The following is a 21,255-nucleotide window of genomic DNA, read 5'->3' on the forward strand; positions in this document are numbered from 1 at the left end:
ATATTTGAATCATTCTCAACCACAGGCCATTAAGCTGCCTGCATTCCATTCTGTTGTTTTTCAGCTTCTTTGTCCAATTGCACATAGGGATCAACCATATGGAAACCAGTCTTTGTTCCACCTGAAAAGGGACAAGGCCAGTCTTGACTGCTCGGCCATAGTTCCCGTCAACCGTGATCCGAGTGACCTCAGGCATGTTTTGTTCTTTAGTCTTTAGACACATCTGGTCCAAACTCTCTACTCCTCCAAGAAGTGGTGATCCCAGACTTAGTACCTGCTGGCTGGGTACAAAGGTATGCTGGGAAAATGCATTGGGGTCCAATGATTTGTGATTCTGTTCTAAGTGCAAGAACCCATTGGCCTTGAAATAATCTGTGACATTTCCTTGACTTCTCTCTGGAGTTTGGGGAAAGAGTTGGGCATCTTTACAGCAGTGGGGCCCACTTGTTTAATGGACGTTCCATGTGTACATCTAAGCTTATAAACAGTTGGTAGCCTTTTCCTCAGTATTAGTGGGGGAAACTCCTTTAAATCACAGTTTTCCAATATACTTAAGATAATTTTTTTGTTACGTTTGATTATAAACAAACAAAGTTTTGAGATATTTTACTGCTAGGAAATCGATCAAAGTATGGGAATGGATGGGTTGGTTGGTTCCACTTTCCTGATTCACCCATCTCGAAGGAAAAAACATGAACATGGGAATACCTGCACTTTATAACCTAAAAACGAATCTTATGATAGTTTTGCAATAAAGATATTATGCATTTTTATTCTTACCAACTTTTCTTTTCTTCCCACTGCCAAGAATATTTCAATTTCCCTAACCATTACATAATAACACCCCCCCTACCTAGCAGGAGGAGAAATTGTACCATGCAGTTTAACTCCAACGTGAGGCTCATGTCCTTTATTACAGCTGTAGACAGGTTCCAACCAATGAATGTTTGCAAAATGTGGCTGAATAACTCTTTGAGCTAGGTTGATTATTTCAAAACCATCCCTAATTGACACCCACCAGTTTCCCTTTTCTCCCTGGATGATTCTTTAAGCCTCCCCTCCATGCACACTGCTGGCTTTACGTAGGTAGCTTGGCTACTGTCAGCCAAAAGCAGGGCATGGTTTAAAGGTCTCACCCTGGTCTACATGGTGGAACGATGGACCCTACCTCCCAATATCTCTCAAAATCTCTCCTAATTTGTACATTCGTGAGCACAATCATGTACTAAGCTGAAGCCCATGTCCGTTCCCAAACCCCACAAGGATCAGGTTCTTTGAATTTCTAGATCTTTACCACTGGAATATCAACTGCAGTGATCTTTGAAATGAGTCCACCTTTCTTGTATTCAGATCAGCCTGCAAAGTCTGCCTTCTAACTTTCGAGGACTTGCATAACAGATATCTATCAGTGACTACCCCAAACACTCCGGATTTACCCTCTGTGAGTGTTAAAGTACAATAATATAGCTATTAATTCTGTATTCTCTTTAAGGTAATGTACTGCAACCGATCATCTGCATTGCTTTTTTTTACCACTTTGCCGACAATGCCCTTATGCGACAATGCCGACAATGCCTTATGTGTACTTTATCACTAGACTCTTCTCCTCATTGGAAAAGGTACTGCACCACGAAGACCCTTTACAAACCACCCAGATGCACCCCTGCACCATACGCTCATCATTAGAGCAGAAGGCCACCAGCCATAAACAAGCCTTGGACAAGTATTTGATCCTGGTCTTCAAAGACCTAAACTCTTCCTCCCCAAACGTCCTTCCTGAAACTCTCATTGATATGTCTCATAACTTACGATCTACCCCTAAAACCTTCTATTCATGGCCCCACCAACATATGTAGCATCCCAATTGCACTCCTTTTGTCTTCTGGGTCCCCTCCACTGGAAGACACTCAGGCTAACCTGCATTCAATCCCATTCACCCCCAAGTTCAAAAGTGCTGTCGATGAACGCTCCATAATACACAAATTGCAATAGGGTCTAATCGCCCTCTGACCCCTTCTCCAACAGAGAATCTGCTGCTCGAAATATGTGTGAATAGTAAATGTGTGTACTAACTTATTATCACTTCCCATTGAACACACTGCGGTTTTCACTAGTTATTCTCACCTTACGCTGATACTGACCTAGGTTCCGTGATGTTCTTGACGTGTACCGCATCGTCTAAATCCAAAAATTCAATATTAACATCTTGTTTAATGTCCAATGCAGACAAAAAGAGATCTTTTACTAAGGCCTTTAAGTTAGCCTTCTGAACATCCATTTTAGGTTTTATAAAGGGGATGCAGCCTTCCTGACGCATACCCCGTAATGCTGGACATTTCACTGCCTGCACCCCACCACCCCAATATACAGGGAAGCAATATATTCACTGGAAAAAACAAGTGTTACAGGGACCTTATAGTTAGGTTCTGCTTTTACACGCACAAAACCATAGCAACTCAGCAGTTATAGTTACCTGAGCTGATTATAACTTATGCCCCCCGCAATGCACTGTGTATGACCTCGCGTATTACATCGCTCATCACATGGTCAGTGACATCACTGATGACATCTCAAGGGACTTTATAGTTAGGCATTGAAATACCACACAAGCTATCCTCCACATACAAAATACATTGAATTTTTCCAGCTATGATGTAATTTGAAATGTGTTCAGTGATGTCATCAATAATGTCATTCATCATGTCATGATTGATGTAATATGTAAGGTGAGCAGAAGTGCATGGTGGATACATAAGCTAAACGTAGCTCAATAAACAATAAATGGTGAATTTCAGTGTTTTTTGGTTTTTATACGTTAATTTTTGTTTTATTGCGGCTGTGTGCAGATGTAGGTGTTGTCCGCAATAAAACAGCCTCTGGGTCAGGACCCGAGCTATCATCAGTCCAGGTCTCAGTAATAAATGCAAGCTCAATATTATGTGTTTGCAAGGATTAAAAAAAATCTACTTTGTTTTTAATAAGTGACCTGACATTAATGAGAGTGCAGTGCTACAAAGAATGAGGGGTCATAGCTTCGATTAATAATATCTCAGTTTTCCTAACTAGACTCCTTTCTAAATTAGAAAACCCTAGTAAGAAGCCTGGGAAAGTCCAGCCAGGTTCCATTGTCTGTGGGTCAAACAAGGAACAACAAATGTTCTTACCGGCAGGTCGTAGGGCAAGAAAAGCGTCTTTACCGTAAAAATGCAGTAGACCAGGGTCTGACCACAAACGGACAGCGTGGCTGGCGCTGAGCGCCATCCGAGCACAGAGAGGTGCAGATGGGTTTGCCTTTGGCGCTCCTTTGCCGTGCCAGCGGCGTGGCCGCTGCGCGAGGACGCGCTGTTCGGTTTTTATATAGCTCAACATCTGGGAAAGGTGGGCTGGAAATGGGGGCGTGTCCAGGCACTCTTCGGCGAAAGAGTGAAGGGCAAATAAAATGAACCGGAGTCCAGCAACTCCGTTTGCAGAAAGGTAAGCTCCCTTGTCTGACTGCAAGTACTGGGAAATCAAATCGAAATTAATAAAATGGGGAGAAAACAAAAAAAGCCAGAAAAACAATGGGCCCGATTCACAGAACTAACGTAAGACAAAATCCTAAACTTACTACCATTTTGGTATTCACAGAAGGCACTTACTCATTTTGGTATTCACAGAAGGCACTTACTCATTTTGGTATTCACAGAAGTTAGGACTCCTAACTTTAGGACTCCTAAATGCCCTCATCCCTCATCCCAGTCCTCAATGACTCCATCATCATAGCCACCAACCCAGAGGCCTGGAAATACAATACTCCCCCCCCTCAAGAATTCCTCAGCAGACCCAAAGACTCTAGCCAACTACAGGGCTATCTCCCTGCTAACCTACCAGGAAAAAATAATGAAAAAGATGATAAACAAAAACCTAGCCACCCACCTCACTGACCACCACCTTCTCAACACCACTCAATCCAGATTCAGGCCAGTCCAGTGAATGCCTTTGTCACCGTCAAAGACGATGTCCAACCTGATCATGGATAGAGGTGGCATTGCAGCCCTTGCCACCGTCTCCTGCCCCATCCTTATCCAACTACTGCATGAAGCCAGCATACAAGTCCCTATACTCTGCGGAATTTGTTCCTTCCTGATAGGCCGCATACAGTCAGTCAACCTGGCCTCATTCTCCCCCGGCACCATCAATGTCATCTGTGGAATTTCACAAGGAAACTCACTCAATCCCACTCTTTTCAACACCTACATGACCCCACTTGCCATCATCATCTGCACCTATGCAATCTACATATATCGTTTGCTGACGACACCCGACTCATACGCTCTCCTCTTTGTCAAGGTACCAATCACTCAGACCAATTTCTCCACCTGCATCACCGAAGTCCCCAGAAGGATGAAAACCAACGGCCTCAAGCTCAACCCAGTCAAAATGGAAGAAGTTATCTTCAACAAAGACATGTAAAGAACCTTGTAATCAACAACCAACTCACCAGGGAACACAGTCTCCGTCTCCTATTTCCACACACTAAAGATGCTCAAGAAGATCTTCCAATGTCTCCCCGCCATCACCCAACCCCTCATCACCAGCAAGCTGGTCTACGGCAACACCTCTATGCTGGAATATTTGATTTCTTGTAGGATTCAAGAACAGATGCAGTCGCTCTTATGTGCAGGGGCAGGGAGTGGCAGAGCAATCCTCTGCATTATTTACAAAAAAAAGCATTGGCAAAGCTAATAGGTCGCCTGCTTACAGAAAGGAAGCCCTCGGAAGGATACTGTAAATAAGGTTTGGGTAAGGCAAGGTACAAACTCAAGCTGGACAGCCGCCCTAAAACAAATAAAGCCAGCAAATGGAAAGCGAGAAAACAGGAGTTACAAACCACAAAGCCACTTGAAAGCAACGGACAGAATGCATTCCTAGGCCAACTTAATGAATGTCCCCAAGAAGTCTTTAGCTGCACTGTCTGGTAGGCTGCGACTTAAAAATACTCTAGAAACTTATAAAAAGTGTGTGGGTTTCTCATTGGTCAAACGCCTGCGCCCACACCACTTCACTGGCATATTTACCCCCTTTTCTGTTTACCTTCACGGTGTAGATCGCCCCGGTTCAAAAAGTGACTGTGGATTCAGCTCAGTGTTGATCACGGGCAATCTTGAGAATGCTTCCTCCTGAAGTACACGCTCGCCTCTGTTTGTGCTTTTCTTCTGCAGTTCTGTACTCCCCGTTGTGCACCTTTCCCCTGTAGCTCTCACCAGTGGCTTCCCTCGCCACAGCACCTTCTCCATGCCTGGGCTGCATCTGTACTAGGCATGGGAGATGCTGCAGAGGGCATGCCGGTGCTGAGCCTCAGGGGGTGTTCCTTCAGACACAGAAAAGGTGATGGGAGGAATGCTTGCAAATAATGTACCACTGGCAATAGCTCTGGGTAGCTAACCCATCGTTCCTCACCAACTGTGCCACTCTAGACTGACACCTGTCTTACGTAAATCAATACTGACCCTGCTCCTCATGGGAAATTGCCAAGCGAGATCTCCTCCAGTCAGGAGCACAAGTAAACCCAGAGAGGGAGAGAGAGTAACATGAAGGAGAAAGATGTAGAGGAAATAAAAGAAAGAGGTTTGGGATGTATTGACAAAGAAAGTCCTAGACAAGGAAGAGACAGAACAGAGATAATGAAAGAGACAAGAGAAAGGTGAGATGGAAAGAGGAGAAGGGACACGGCTAGAAAGAGGACATTTCTCTGAATCCCAAATCAATCAGTTGCTCGTGAGCTGTATCTGTGATGTCATTTGTCACTGGTGTCCCAGGGCCTATCCTGCTGTAGCAGGAGTGAGCAGGCAAGGTGTGGGCTGGTTCGGCAGGCCGAGGCCAATCAGGTGTTACCGGGGCCATATTGGTTTTTTAGACCACCTTACTATTGAACCCCAAACAAAGTACACCAGGGAGGCGGTGGGGACTGTAACTCAGAACTTGGCAGAGACAAAAATAACACTTAATACCGCGCTTCCAATTCACCCAGTGTGTTTATAACAAAAAAGTACTCTCTTTTTGACACAGATAAATATAAATGCATATAGAAAAACATACACAAATGTAAAATAGGCTTTTCACAATAAACCCAACTGTACTCATTGGCATTAACATAAGTTGTTTTTTTCAGTAATCAAATTGGACCTACTGGCTTTGACATACGTTTTCACCGTAAACTGTTCTGGCCTGCAGGCAAGTGATGTTTCATAATAACACATTTCTGCCTACAGGATTTTGACTATGCTGTTAAACCTTTTCATAATGTTTCCAGGCAATCTTTCAAACAAACGGACTGCAAGACCGACTTCTAAGTTGCCGTTTAACAGGACCAATGTTCTCTCTGGCATTATGTGGCTGGCAAGTCACGTTCATGGTGCCATCTTTGTACTGCGCATGCTCCCATAGTCTTTGGCCATAGCGGGAAGGAGAAAATACATGAGCGAAAAGGCAGTGCATGGGTGTAGGTGAGAAGCACAGGGGTGAGAGGGTGGAACATGAAGCGCAGCAGAGTATTGGTGAGAAGCAAATGAGGAAGACAGTGGAAAAACACATGCACTCTTACAAAGTGCTTAAACAAAAAGAAATAAGTCGCACTTGAAAAAGCGAGCAGTGTAAGGACACAGTAACGTGTCCATGCTCCAGCGAAGGAAAAACACAGGAAGAGGAAGGATATCCCACACAGCTAATGAATAAGAAGCAAGCAAAAGAGAGACAATTGAGCCAACAAATGGTAAGGAATGGGCATTTCTCAAGTTATCTTTGCGCTTCAGCAGAGGGCCCTTCCCCGATCTCAAAACATGGCTGGTCGGTATTTTTATCTAAAACCCTAACAGGGGTCCTGGGGGCTCATAGCTGTGAGATGTGCCCCTCTCACCTGACCATCACCAGGAGAGCCCATTTCCATGGGAGCAGCAGAAACCGATGCAGCACAACTTCTTCCCTTCCTACAGTTAAAATGCCCCATCAGGCCAGAGGGCAGGGCTGTTCCAGCCTTCAAACATGTACAGAGGTGGCACTGTGGGCACCAGCTGTACCAGGCTTGAAGGCCTCCAAACAGCAGTGGGGAGGGTTCGATCCGTGAACCTCACCTATTGCATCCAGTAGAAGCAGTCCATAAATGGTATATAAACTGCATGACTACTTCTCATGAGGGAGCAGGACCCTAGGGTATAGCAAAGGGAGCCCCCAGCCACAACCCAAGCGGTGATGACCATAGAGGTGGAGACTGGTAGGGGGGGCTCTACCATCAAGCTATCCACAAGGCCTCCATCTTTCACCTGCCCGTCCTCGTTGTACGAATTCTTCAGTCCGGCCAATCTAAGGCAGGCATCCTCAGGGTGCGTAAAAGAGGCTCTCTGCTCCATGCTCAAACAGCTAGGTACTGTGCCATGCATACACTCTTAAGATGGAGGCAGAGTGTAAAGCATGCTGCACAAGCGTTGTCCGCTAAGCCAATAGCAATGCAATAATTTGCCCAAGTGATGCTAAAGCGACAATACACCAAGCCTTACAAGACATCTTCTACCAGCCTTTACCTGAGTCGTTGGACATGATGGCTTGGTTCTCAATGTAATGGCGACTTGTGTCACATTGGTAGACTCCATTGCCAAGGTGTCAAATAACACCTTAAATTTTAGACACCGCTTTGTAATCCGCATTGTGTCCTGAGCACATGAGTGGTTGTTACGAAACACACCTTTCATGAGCTTTAGGCCGCTTTCAGTTTCATGGGATGTAATACCACTTCTATTACTCCAGCAAACAGAGGATTTGTTGTTATGTACATCAGATGTTTACAAGTTGCATAACACCTGGCAGAATGATCCGCAATGCAATAATCTTGACGAAGCATCTACTCTTCTAGGGCTGCTCCTCTTGTGGTAAGGTCACACAGAGGTCACATAGGGCTTGTTGAATGTGGACGTGTCCAGACATGCCTTGGGGTGAGTCTCATGGCAGGGTGAAAGGTTTCAGAAAGAAGGTATTATTACCAGTGTGGAGCATGCCAGACCGGCTGAGCTTACCTTAAGCAGGGGGCGTATGGTTGCAGAAAATAATGGTTTTGTGTGCCAAAGCTTGTCTGATCCTGCTGGGGCATGGATCTAAACTAATCAGAGGGTGATGGGTATCTGAAACTGACTCCCTGTGATGTTAAAAGTACATCAGGCATTGCCTGGTCTGTGACAACAAGAGAGGGACAGATCATTAAGAGAACTATCGTAAAACCAGAGCGCGGCCGGAGAATCGACCCTAGAATATCGATGGAACACAATATTGAAGATAAAATATATTTAAAAAAATGTATAGGTAGGTCTATATTTTCTATACCTTACTCTACATATATGTACATGCACTGTGCATATATCTTCAAGGTAATAGGCATGGTGCATTGATACTTCCCTATGCACTTATCTTTCGATATTCTGGGGATCGAAACTCAGCAATGCAATCATAACACCTTGTTGCCTCCCTGTCCAAGTCTGCTGAAAGAATTGATCGAATCACGTGGTTTCACTTCCTGGCCTCATATCTGGTGTTGAATGAGGACCTAACAAGTGTTCTCAGATGATTGCCATGTTGTTGAGATGTAATGGATAAGGCGATGTGGCATGAATGGTAGAAAGAAGGGTTAAGATAAGAATAGCTGCAAACATTACAGAATTGGGAGGCATGTAAGTAATTTTTAATAACCAGATTATTCTACATAGATTTCCGCTTCTTGGCTTGGACGGGTGTGGGGGAAATGGTTGGATCAGATGGCTGAATTAGCTATGAACTTGAGCTTGTGGACATTCTTCATGTTATCTGTGATATTCTTACTGGGTGTATCTGCACTATACAGACAGGATACTCCATTCTGTAATGTGACGTGTCACGTGTGTGACATGTGTTCATTTCCACCAGCCCAGCTGGCCTAAAGTTCAATAAAATTAGTTCACCTCCAAAAAATGTTGCTCCTTGATTTATGGGTTGGAAGAAGAAGTCTTTTCCTTTCCCAGAAAAAAAAAACATACTATTGATGAATATTGATAAATAAATACTTTGGTCCAAGTGGTATAAACAAATCACCTTTAACAGAAATCCCTTCTTCTTCACAATAAGCTTTCAAAATTATCACCCCAATCCTTTGATGGTCTTCTAGCAGTCAAAATAATCAATCAAATCATCACTCATTTAATTTAATTCTCTCCTAGCCGACACCAGTTTTGCGGCTTATCCCACTTTTTTAAGGTTTAATATGTTGACTCTATGCCAGATCTGATTTATTCAAACAGTCATTCCTATGGGTCTTCATCTTTTCTAATAGACAATCTCTTGAGTGATGAATGCATTTAATCAGTAATCCTTTGCGATGATCAGTAATGTGTTTACATGAATAAGGTATTGAGAACCATGGGCCCGATTCACAGAAGTAATCTGAGACAAAATCCTAAACTTACTACTTTTGGTATTCACAGAAGGTATTTAGTAGTAGTAAAGTTAGGATTTTGTCTTAAGTCTGTGTTAAGTCTGTCTTAAGTCTGTCCTAAGTTTGTCTTAAGTTTGTCTTAAGTCTGTCTTAAATTTGTCTTAAGTCTGTCGTAAGTCTGTCTTAAAGTTGTCTTAAGTCAAACTTAAGATAAAATCCTAACTTTACTACTACTAAATGCCTTCTGTATATACCAAAAGTAGTAAGTTTAGGATTTTGTCTCTGTGAATCGGCCCCCATGTTAAAATCATCCGCAAGAAGTAGGCGTTGCATCATTTCCTCCTTAACAGATTAAATATTCAACATGTCTGTGTGGAGTAGGAAAGCAAAAAAGGGGGACATTTAAAAAAAAAAAGATTAGTGGAATGGAGGGGGAAGCAACGGACGAGCGGGGGGTCGGGAGAGCAACATGGAGAGCACAGAGTTCGAGGGGTGAAAGGTGAAACTGCACACAGGGAAGAGGCGGACAGACCAAGAACATGCATGCACTCTCATGGAGTGCTAAAAGAATAAGAACAAGCATTTGCAATGCAATAGGTCTCGCATTAGTAAAAGTTTGAGCTTTTGGCGTTGCAAATAATAATGCAACACCAATAGCTCTAATTTTTAGTAATGCGAGGCCTATTGCCAACAGACAGCTACACAAAAATAACGATGAACACAAAAATCACTCTCAATAGAAAGCAACAAGCTCCAGACTCCAATGCCAAACAATTGCTTAACCTCAGGGTGACGGGGTGCCAGGTCGAACATTCGCAAAATGTTTCATTTACTCTCTCCATCTCGACGGCAGGATACAGTATTGTTGCATAATAACAAAATAATTAATCATAAATAATTTGTAAAACGTGAAAACTTGTGCCGTGGTTGCGTTGAAAGGTGGGCCAGGCGTTCCTCCAGTGATTGCGGCCTTCAAATGCACAGGATGTCTTTTTAATTCAACTGCTGATTAATGTAATTAAATTCAATTAAAGAAACGAAACAAAAAGCTGAATGCTGGCAGTACTGACCCAGCCTGAATCGCCCGGGGACGCGTGTAGGTTTCCAAGAAATTTTTGTTCCATTTACTGCTGCGCTGTGAAAGGCGTTAACGAAGGGGTTGTGTGGTGCCCGAGGCGGATTCTTAGATCTTAATCATAAAAGCCTTTACGCACGCACACCCAGATTGACTTAGATAGAGTGGCACAGACATCCATGCCCATGCACTTTTAAAGAAATACACAAACCCGCACACTCAGCTAGAAGGGAATTCACACACAAAGGCGGCCAAAAAGATTACATTATGGACTTGGCCCATTTAGAGGTGCTGGCAATGGTAAAATCGACCGAAAATTATGTTTTTACTAAATGTAAATGCAGGTACGTAGCTTCAGATGGGCTGTTTGGGCGGGACACCCCCTTATGATTTCTCAGTCCGGTCATGCTGCGAATTGCCATGCCAGGGTGCAAGGCGGGCGATCAATGGGCAGGTACCGCCGCCATGGCACCTCATTTACGAAGAGTCAAGAGAACAGTTAATGCAATTTACAACCAGCTCTGATAATATGAAAAAACAAGCGTGACCAAGGCGGACCGCACTGAAAGCGGACCACGCTGAAAATAAAGATACACAATACCATCACAAAACACATGCCAGCAGGGGGAGGAGAGGCTGTCAGGCCGGGGGCACCCACCTTCCTGCGCAGCCGCAGCTGGCCGGTAAGGATCGCCAGCAGGGTGGGGTCAGGCTCCTTCACACTCACGCACACATGCCAGCACGGGGTGTCAGGCCGATCACGTGCACATGCTAGCAGGGGGTGTCAGGCTTGTCCACACTCACTCACACATGCCAGCAGGGGGGGTGTCAGGCTCGTTCCAACTCACTCACACATGCTAGCAGGGGGGTGCCAGGCTCGTTCACACTCACTCACTCACACATGCCAGCAGGGGTGTGCCAGGCTCGTTCACACTCACTCACACATGCCAGCAGGGGTGTGCCAGGCTCGTTCACACTCACACATGCCAGCAGGGGGTGTCCGGCCGATCACTCTCACATGCCAGGAGGGGGTGGGGAGGGTGTCTGCCAGGGGCACCCACCTTCCTGCGCAGCCTCAGCTGGCCGGTAAGGATCGCCAGCAGGAGCATCTTGAGCAGCAGTGTGTTCTCCATCCTCGTGGCCGTGCGAGGGCTGCTCTCTGCCGAGGGTCACCGAGCAGTGCGTGGCTGCGCTAGGAAGAGGCACTAGGTAGTCAAAGGGGGGAGGAAGGTGACTCAAAGGGCAGGGAGTAAGACAAAAGGGGGTCGAAGAGGAGGCAGGGAGAGGAGGGGAGAGAGCTGCGAGGGAGGAAGAGAGGGGGCCTCAACGGGCGGGAGAACCTGAGCGTGGGCTGAAACGCCGGAGGGAGGGAAAGCGAAAGCACGCCATGCGCGCGTTGAGGGATACGCATGCACTGGCTGAGGGCGGCTGGTGCGTGTGTGTTTGTTGGCGCAGGGGGCGTAGAACTCGGCGAAGCAGGCGCTGCAGGAGTTCAGCAGGTGAGAGCAGGCCGAGTCAGAGTACAAGATGACCAGCGGGTCTTCCCGGGAGTACATGCCGGCCCAGCGACTGCGAAATATTCGTTGTTGCTTTGAATTGCGCTTGCATTAGTGGTTTGCCTACCAGGCACTAGGACCGGGGGCTCATGCCGATATGTTTAGCTGCCCGGGGACTGCCCCAGGGTAGCCAGCGATGGGGGTGGCTGGCCCGCTTTGGATTACACTCGGGCAAGACTGCCCGCGAGTTCTCTCCTCGCTTCCCCCTTCAGCCAGACCGGGTTTCCTGACAGCCGGGATCACAGAACCTTTATCCTGTCCCTAGGGGGGGGTGATAGCGCGACGGCCTAGGGGTGCAAGGCACACTACACGCGTTGTGTAGAGCAACACAACATAATGGCTAGAGCGTGGGACTTTGAAGCTGGGGAATCCAGTTCGAGTCTCGGCACCGACCCTCAAACATCCGGTGATTCTGGGCAAATCGCCTAGCTCCCAGCGCTAAAAAGGAATGGGCCCGCTTGTTTACGCTTGAATGAAGAAGGCAGTATAGGGCGCTCTGAGCACCAACCCTCCCGTTCGCTATTAGCGGATGTAGCGCGGCATGTAGTATGATGGAGCGCGCATAAGGCTCGAACCTGTTAATATGTACACATTGAAATGGCGCAAGGGGCGCGAGCACTGGAGTTCGAGGGCTAGGTAATTACCGCAGCATGTGGGTACCAAGGTACAGGTGGCGCAGGTCCATCGTACCTCTCTGGTGTGGTTCTTGTATTTTTACCGCTGCGCCATAGCCATAGTTCAGGAATTGAGAGGGGCCCGAGTCTTTATGAGCGTGTTCACAAAGAAACTACTGCCTCGAGCCTAATTAACACGGCACCAAGCACCAGCTGTACACGTTACATGCAAGCGCCAAAAGCCCTGCGGATGCCCAAATGCTGCGTTTTTAACGAGTGAATGTTCACGAAAGTGAAACTGCATGCTGACTTGCGAGGGAAGGGGGACAGGAGATGTGCACGCCGCGTGGCTGTAAGCGCGTACACCAACTCAAATCCGCCAAGAGCCTGCGCGTGCCCATCTCCTGTCCCACTTCCGAGGCAAGTCAGCAACAATAGATCTCGCTGGCGACAGCTCTTCGCGCTGCGTTCGCCAGGCGAGACCTAAAAAGTGTAGTTCCATTAATGTAAGCAGGGGAAGGTTACAAGGCATCAAAGAAGAACACGGTAAAGAAGAGACGCTTTAGAGGCGGGACAAACAAAGAACAGGAAGGAAAGCCATTGTAAAAGAAGCAAGTAAATAATATAGACCGGCGAGCCATCGAATCAAGAGTAAAGGGGCTGACCCAAAGCCCACTACATGTACATATTTTATTGTATTGGAAACAGTAGGTCTTCCATATCAGACAAAGAAAGCTGTCTGTAAGCGAGCCCAAACTAGACAGACCCACCCCAGGATATTGCAGCATAGATTAGCAAATTTATCAGCCCAAAAAATTGGAATAATTTTAGAGCATAAAAATGGAATCTTTGCTGCATTTTTGACAGCACTTTATTTTAACACAGTTTTTTCAATTTTCATTCTTTTTTGGAGGGTGACATAGGTTTGAAAAGTGGTTGACCTTATTTAAGCCAATAAGGTAATTTGTTTGTCAGGGGGTCATTGAAAGTATAAACAGAGTGACACCAACCAAATGCAGGAGAGTTGGCAGTACTTCATGGTGTAGGGATGACAGGGGGCCTGCTGCTTGTCCCATAGATGGTGGCCTAACTTACTTTTCGGTGGTTCAAAGGGGCTTTAGGTGGGGGAGGGATGACTAGGAGTCCAGCCCAGTCCTGTCTAACTTTTGTGTGGTGGGATCGACAGAGGTGCTTTGGATGGGGGAGAGTGCCCCCCAGCCTTCTTTAAGGTGGGGAAGGGATGGCTAGGTCTCACTGTGATCCCAGCTTACTTTACGGTGATGGAGTGCACAGAGGTATTTGGATGGGTGAGGAGTGAATTGGGCCCACTATGTGTTCTAAATCATTTTTTATAGAGGGGGGCTGGTGCTTTGGGTGTGGCAGAGGTGACTATGGCCCCCACGGCAGTCTTAGCGGTTTTTGGGTGTGTGATAGATGGGAAAAGCTGGTGGCACTTTTTTGGGTGTACCAGCACTTTCTCCTCATCATACTTTTGCCCAGAACAAGAGAGTAACTAGGATGGCCGGCGGATAAGGAGCTCCGGTCGGGAGCTCCTTGGTTAGGGATTGCCTTTTGGTACAAATCCCTGGCAAAAACCTCTGATTGGACCACCTCCACCCCCGATTTGACCTCCTCCACAACCAGTGATCCTTGGACCGCTTTTCCGTGATTTCCAGGGCCGACTCGTGGCTTTCACCTACTGAGATTAGGCTGGCTATCAGCAATGAGTGAGAAGCCTGGGAAGACTGCCGCCAGTGGAGGTCAGCATCATGGTTGAAGCACGGTTGAGCTGCACAGGCAGCTGAGAGGAGAAGGGCTGAAGACCACCCCCCGGTGCTGTTCACGGCCGTCACCTACCTCCCCGGCTTGGCCATGGTGGTTCGGCTTCCCTCTACGACCAACTCTTTTCTTCTCCTCCTGTGGCTGCTGCTCTCTGAACTCAAGTCGCTTGCCTCAGATAATTCAGCGAGTGCCGATACGACGCTGCCGCCCTTCGTGCTCCCGAGTGATTCCTGACGACCGGGAAGAGAGCACCTGACTTTCCCCTCACGACGATCCCCCCTTAACGGGACGCCTTCTCTCCTTTCGACATCGATGATCCATCCGAGACATCCACTTTGCCCCCTTCTGAACCTCGCCACTGCCGGGGTGCTCCAGCATGGTGTTCGAGGCCAGCCCAGGGTCCCGTGGATTCCTTGTCCCCGGCTGGTCTGGTTTATTTGTTGACTTTGTGGGACTCATGATGTTTAATTGTCTTCTCTGCCGTTTTGCCTGACTTGCCTGTTGTCCAGTTACGGGCTCAATTCCCCTCCGCCACCACCTTATATGTTCTCTTTTGACTTTTTTTTTCCTGGTAACCTATGCAAGGCTGTGTTATTTATGCTCTGGTACCTGTTGTAATTCTGTACTACTGTTCTCTTGTAAAGCGCTTTGATACCTCCGGGTCTAGCCAGCGCTATATAAAACTCTGCAAATAAAAGGTGGAAAAAGGGAGGAAGAGAAACAAGCATTTGCAATGCAATAGGTCTCACATTACTGAAAGTTTGAGCTATTGGTGTTGCATTATTATTTGCAACGTCAATAGGTCAAACTTTCAGTAATGCGAGACCTATTGCATTGCAAATGCTTGTTCTTTTTTAAAAAACATCTTTTTATTGATAATGAAGATGATACTTTACAATCATTACTTTATGTCCTACTACAGAGCCAATGTCTTTACAATGAGTCATGCTTTATGACATCTTTTTCTAGCATCTTACTTATGGTGTTATAGCTCCTATCCTGTGTTATTCACTCTTTGATCGAGGTGGAGAGCTGAGTTACCACCGGAGGTGCTCAAGTATTTCCTCTTTAAAAACTCCACTTTCCCCATATTTGTGACCACTTTTTAGGACAGCCCCCTGATTTGTATATTTTTTTTTTTCCATTAACATGCACCAATTCATGTCCGTCTTCCATGCGTTAATCATTGATGTTTCTTGTGCTTCCCAAGTTCTGGCAATGTTACGCTTAGCAACTATCATTGCCAGCGTTACCCTGGTTTTCTCTTTACTATTAACGCCTGCAGGTTCCCAAATATTTACGAGGCACATCCCAATCATGGGGTCTATCTTTGTTCCGAGCACTTCCCCCATACATTGGATCGCCTCTGGCCAGTATCTTCTAATATGCACACATTCCAAGATGATATGGATGAATGTACCCTCCTGGCCACACCGTCTCCCATACCCTGAGTCGTCTCTGTAGCCCATTTTCATCAGTGCTGGATCTGATAAGTATGTTCTATGTAATGCTTTGAGTTGCACCAGCTTGAGTCTGGAGGAGTTTGCGATTTCTCAAGGGAGGCCAATGCCTCTTGCCAGTCATCCTCCTCCAAGTCTACAATGTCCTTTTCCCAATTTTTACAGAGTTGAATGAGGGATTAGGCATGTTGTTGATTAGTTTCCGATAAGTCATGGAAATAGCTTTTTTGGGCATGAACTCTTCAAGGATTCTATCTTCGAGTGGGGAGGACTCCGGGGGCGATTCGCCCATTGGGATAACGGCCTGCAGGGCGTGTTTTATCTGTAAATACCTAAACCTCTCTGTATCTGCCAGTTCATATTCTTTTTGTAACTGCGCAAAGGGACTCACATCTCCCCTTTTCCACAAGTCCACAACCCTGGAGATTCCTATCATGTCCCAGCGATCGAAGCCCTTGATGTTTCCCATGGAACCAAGTCATTCTGTGTCTCAAAGGGGGATGACTTGCGTGATCTCTACTGCCCATCCCATGTTTTATTGACCTTATGTAACACCAGGACAAAATGTCCAGTTGAGCCTGTTAACTGTAATTTCGCAGGTTTGGAATGAAGTGCTCCGAGTAGTTTTCATTAGGCAATAGCCACTTATCCATTCTCTATCCCGGGTCGACCTGGGGCCTATTTGTGCACTGATTAATGGCTGCTGAGCTGCCCTGCAAATGCCGGTTTAATCTTGATCTTACCACTAGGATCCCATGACGTTCTTCAGAAGGCCAGTGGCCTGTGGAAAAGGGCCTAAATGTTTCCCCTTTCAGATAAAGACATGGATGGACACTGCATTTGCACATGAGTGGAGGGGGAGAGGGTGTTCAAGCGAGGAGTCAAGGGATGGTGTGCGCTGGCTGACCAAAAGAATCAATTGATGATGTCCGCTGGGAGGGAACCAAGCACCGAAAGGCAGGACAGATGCAGAATATTAACCAACCGGTGAAAAGTAATTTGAAAAAGCAGACCAACTAACCAGCCAAAATCGGTTGGCGTGTCCAAAGTCCCCGATAGCCCATATACCAAACACAGCATGTCTCGCAGAGCAGAGCATGCGCTGCCCAGGCTCAGCCTAAAAAGGAGAGAGAATGCAGAGATGAAAAAGAACTTCAGAGAATTATATAAGGGACAGGGGTTTCTGGTAGTCGATGAAATAAGCTTGAGGTGGAATCAAGACTATGGCCCTGATTATAAGTATAGGCAATGTTTAGCGCACCTGCACCTAATAAATAACAATAACACTGGGTACGCTATTGATTAGGTGCAATAAATAGCCCCTATAATGAGTTTATGGGGAATAACATGCGGATGTTGGTGTTTAACGCACCAAAATCAGCATGATACGGTAAATACAGTGCGCTTTTCCCTTGTTAAATTCCAAATAGCCCTGAGGTATTTAATTCATCCAACAATTATCGGATTAATTAAATACCTTCTAACTTGTAACTCCAACCCGTGGGTTTACGCACAGGTTGGTGTATACCGACCACATCATAATCAGGCCCTTCGTAGGCTTAGTATTCAGACCCCCTGATATATGTAGTCTGTGGTTAATTTGCAAAAAAATAAGTGCCGGGGCTCTCGCCAGGAGGCAGCTTGCACCAGCCCATTTCTCCTGTTAGCGCTGCCTAAATCAGAACCAACTACTAGCCCTGAAAGTGAGGGAGGATGTGATGTAATGGACAGAGCTGCCAACTTCGGACCTGGAGAACCAGGTTCAAGTCTCGGTGTCCACTCAACATCCTGTGATTTTGGGCAAATCAGTTAATCTCCCCCTGCCTACCATAAAGGAATGTGTCCTTAGCGGGTATTCATGAAAAGTGCAGGTGTTGATGATCAAGTGCCTCAGCATTGGAAACCACCGGCTCAAATAAAGCACTGTTTGTAGTGCATGATGCGGATGTATGAGTAGAACTTTGGGCTTCAGCACTAATTGCTTCACAAACTAAGCACTGCCCAAACTCAATGAAATCAAAATCTATATTGAAAAAAAACAGAAAATATTATATTTTTTTGTGAAGGCATCTAGAACCTGCACAGACCAGTTCTTTAGTGCATAATTTAGGTAGTACTGTGTATCTACGATTGTACAGGTTCCCAGAAATTGATTGAGATGTAAGCGATTCTCAACTTTTCATCTCGCGTTTGTAAATGTATCTGACCAATTCAAAATTTGTAATGTATCTGAAAGAGGAGATCAGAGTGGTGTCCTGCTGCTCATTGGCATCCTCGGGATTCGATTCTCTGAACAACCCTGCAGTAGGTCCTCAGCCAACTGGGTTGCACCCTTGGAACAGGGGACTGTTTACAAATCTAGTAAGGCCCCGGTTGCAAGTGGGACGAATGAGGTGAGGTATTTACCACACTTAGTAGAAAACAGTTCTTTGGAGTGGGGTATTTACTCTCAGGGGCGGCTCCTCCGCTATGGCGGAGGAGCGTCGCCCCACTGCTTTTAAGCAGTGGGAAGCAGAAACCTAAAATGGTAATAACTTTGCCTTATTATCATTTCAGGCTGCTTCCTGCTGAATTTGCGGGCGGGTGGGTGAGTGGGCGGAGCTGCTCTGCTCTTTGAGCAGGGCAGGGGCGAAATGGTTTGCCCCCTCAAGTGCGCAACAACTGTTTGGTCGGCCCTCTTCGGCCGCCTAAATCAGTCATACGCACTTTCGCCTACTCCATGCAGGCTGCATTGCAGCCTACACGGAGAACAAGCCCAGGCCCCCATTCCCTGGTTGAGCGTTGAACCAGGATGCTCAAAACCAATCACAACGTTACTGCAGTATTGTGATTGATCAGGGGAGCCTGCTTCCTGTTCCTCGATGGTAGGAGCAGAGATGCGGCACCCAGCCGGTGGCAAGGTAAGTTCCTTTTTTAATTTTTTTATTTATCCATGAGCAACCCCCGATGCGATTCCCCCACGACTCCCTTGTGTGATACTCCTGCGACCCCCCTGTGCGATCCCCTGCCCCCCCACCCATGAGCCATGCCGACCGCCCCTGTTTACTCTGTTTTTTAACTGCCTCCTATTGCAAGTTTTTCCATTGGAAATGAGGCAGAATAGGGAGTTTGGTGTTTAGAGTGCTGCATTTTGCAAGGTTTGCCTTTTTTCTGGGCCTTTTCCACTGATAATTATCACACCACTCAGAATTCTGATTCTAGTGTGATCTCCTGTTTGCGCAGGGATTGGCTCTTAGCTGCTAGTGTGCAATCAGATCCTTGAATCTTGATTACGAGTGCTATTTATCGCACTAACTAAATGCTAATCCCTGAGGTTCGGAAAGTATCAGGTGTGCAAAATAGCATCTCGTGCGAGCTTTACCCATTGCAGTGGAGAGTAATGTGGATGTTGGTGATTTCCTCCCCAAAATCCATATATCCCGGTATTTATCAGTCTCTTTCATCCAGTAAATTTCCTCGCGTTTGACCTGGCGATATTTACGTGAGAAAAATCTGAGGGTTTGGGAATCTCAAACCCACTTGCAATTGTGACATGTGCAAAAAGGGGTGTTCAGGTTATCACAATTTAGCTGGGCATTCGTGATCGAAGCCTTAGTAAGTTGCACACATATCATCTGAACTGGGGTCGTATCATGAGTCCGCCCTCTAAGCTATGTCGATGTAAAAGGTTCTTCACCAGCAGCGGCTTCTCCATTGGGGCAAGGGAGCATTGCTCCCCCCCCCCGCCCGCTGCGAGCCGCGCTAAATTTGAAAAATAAAATGCCAGTGAAATGATTTCTGTGCCATTTTCCTACGGAGCGCCGCAGCCTGCCCTCGAGTAATGAGGAATGGGGGCGTGTTCTCTGTTGCTGATTGGCAGCAGAGGACTGGAGCAGTGGCTTGACTGGATGCTCCAAAGTGCGTATGTCACTTTGGCCAGCTGTCTTGTACCAGCCAAAGTGACATGCGCACTGTGAACTTCTCTGCCCAGCTGTCTTTGGTTGGAGACCAAGCACAGGCCTACAGGGCCTGCCAGAGCATCCAGCCAGCCCACTCCATCCAATCCAGGTGCTTCTCTCATAATGGTTGGGAGCATGAGAGCAGTGTCCTGATTGGTTAGGGTATCATCCTTTGTGCATCAGACTACAGAGGAATACAGAGGAGGACATGGAGCCCGTGGGTAGGTACAATTTTATTTTATTTTTATTTATTAGAAATGTGTAATGCATGTAAGTGTAGTGATTATGTTAGTGGTTATGCTTTTTTAGGGATTTTGGAAGGAGGGGTTGTTCTTGTTTGGGCTTTTGGAGGGAGGAGTTGGTCGTTTTTGACTTTTGGAGGGAGGGGTTGTTTAATTTAGGTTTTTGGGAAGTGACTGGATCATTCGCTCACCCCACCACTTTCGAAAGCTACCAGCTGCCTCTGTTCTTAACGTCCCTTTCTCCATGTATAGCTCATATTTTACTCCTAAAGATTTCTGACTTAGCTCCTGGTGAATTAGCACAGAGATTTCTAGAGTTAATGAATGTGCTGAAGACGCAAAAAAGAAACAAACAGGTCCCTCTGCGTCGACTCAGCGGTAACAGGATCTTAATATAAGCCCTGGTATATTTCAGCATAAAACAAATGACATTCAGGTAATGCACTAAACTTGTAATTAATATTGGATGTTAGTTAGCAGGCTCCTAAGGTTATAGTTGCTTTTCCTTCCTCTCACCCACAGACACAAATCCTGCTATTGCCACTTGGAGGAACTCTTGGAACACATATGCGATGTCCCACCCATTTCAGTACTCTCATGGTCCACATGCATTGTGAGCATCTTTTTGAAAACCAGGGGGCAGATTTTCAAAGAGTTTGCGCTGGCACTCGCATGACGCAAAACGGCGCAAACCTCGCACACATTTTCAGATAGGCGCAAGAAAGTATTTGCGCTATATTTTAAAGTTAGTGTGACGCGCAAACGGTTTTGTGTCACTCTGCGCCAAAGTCGATTTAATGTATGCAGAGTTGGTGTGCCCTATGGCGTTACCCACGCAAAAAGCTCCAAAACCCTGTAGGCACAGGTATTTACAAGAGTCACGCAAAGTGACGCAAAGCAGCATGAAAAAAAGATTAGCGCAGAAAAAATAGCGCCGGTACAAAACAGGCGCAAAAAGAGCTGGAGCCATTTACTGGGAGATCTACCAGCAGAAGCACAACAAATATCTACTGGCTGTGTCAACCATGGAGATTGTTATTGTCCGTCACCATCAGGGGATAGTTGTCTGGCGAAAAAGAAAACCAGAGGAAGGAAAGAATCTACAAGCAGATAGTATCACTCATCCACATGGAGATACTGGTAGCTGGAACCTCTTCC

The sequence above is a fragment of the Triturus cristatus genome, chromosome 7, assembly GCF_964204655.1.
Source record: "Triturus cristatus chromosome 7, aTriCri1.1, whole genome shotgun sequence".
Taxonomy (NCBI): Eukaryota; Metazoa; Chordata; class Amphibia; order Caudata; family Salamandridae; genus Triturus; species Triturus cristatus.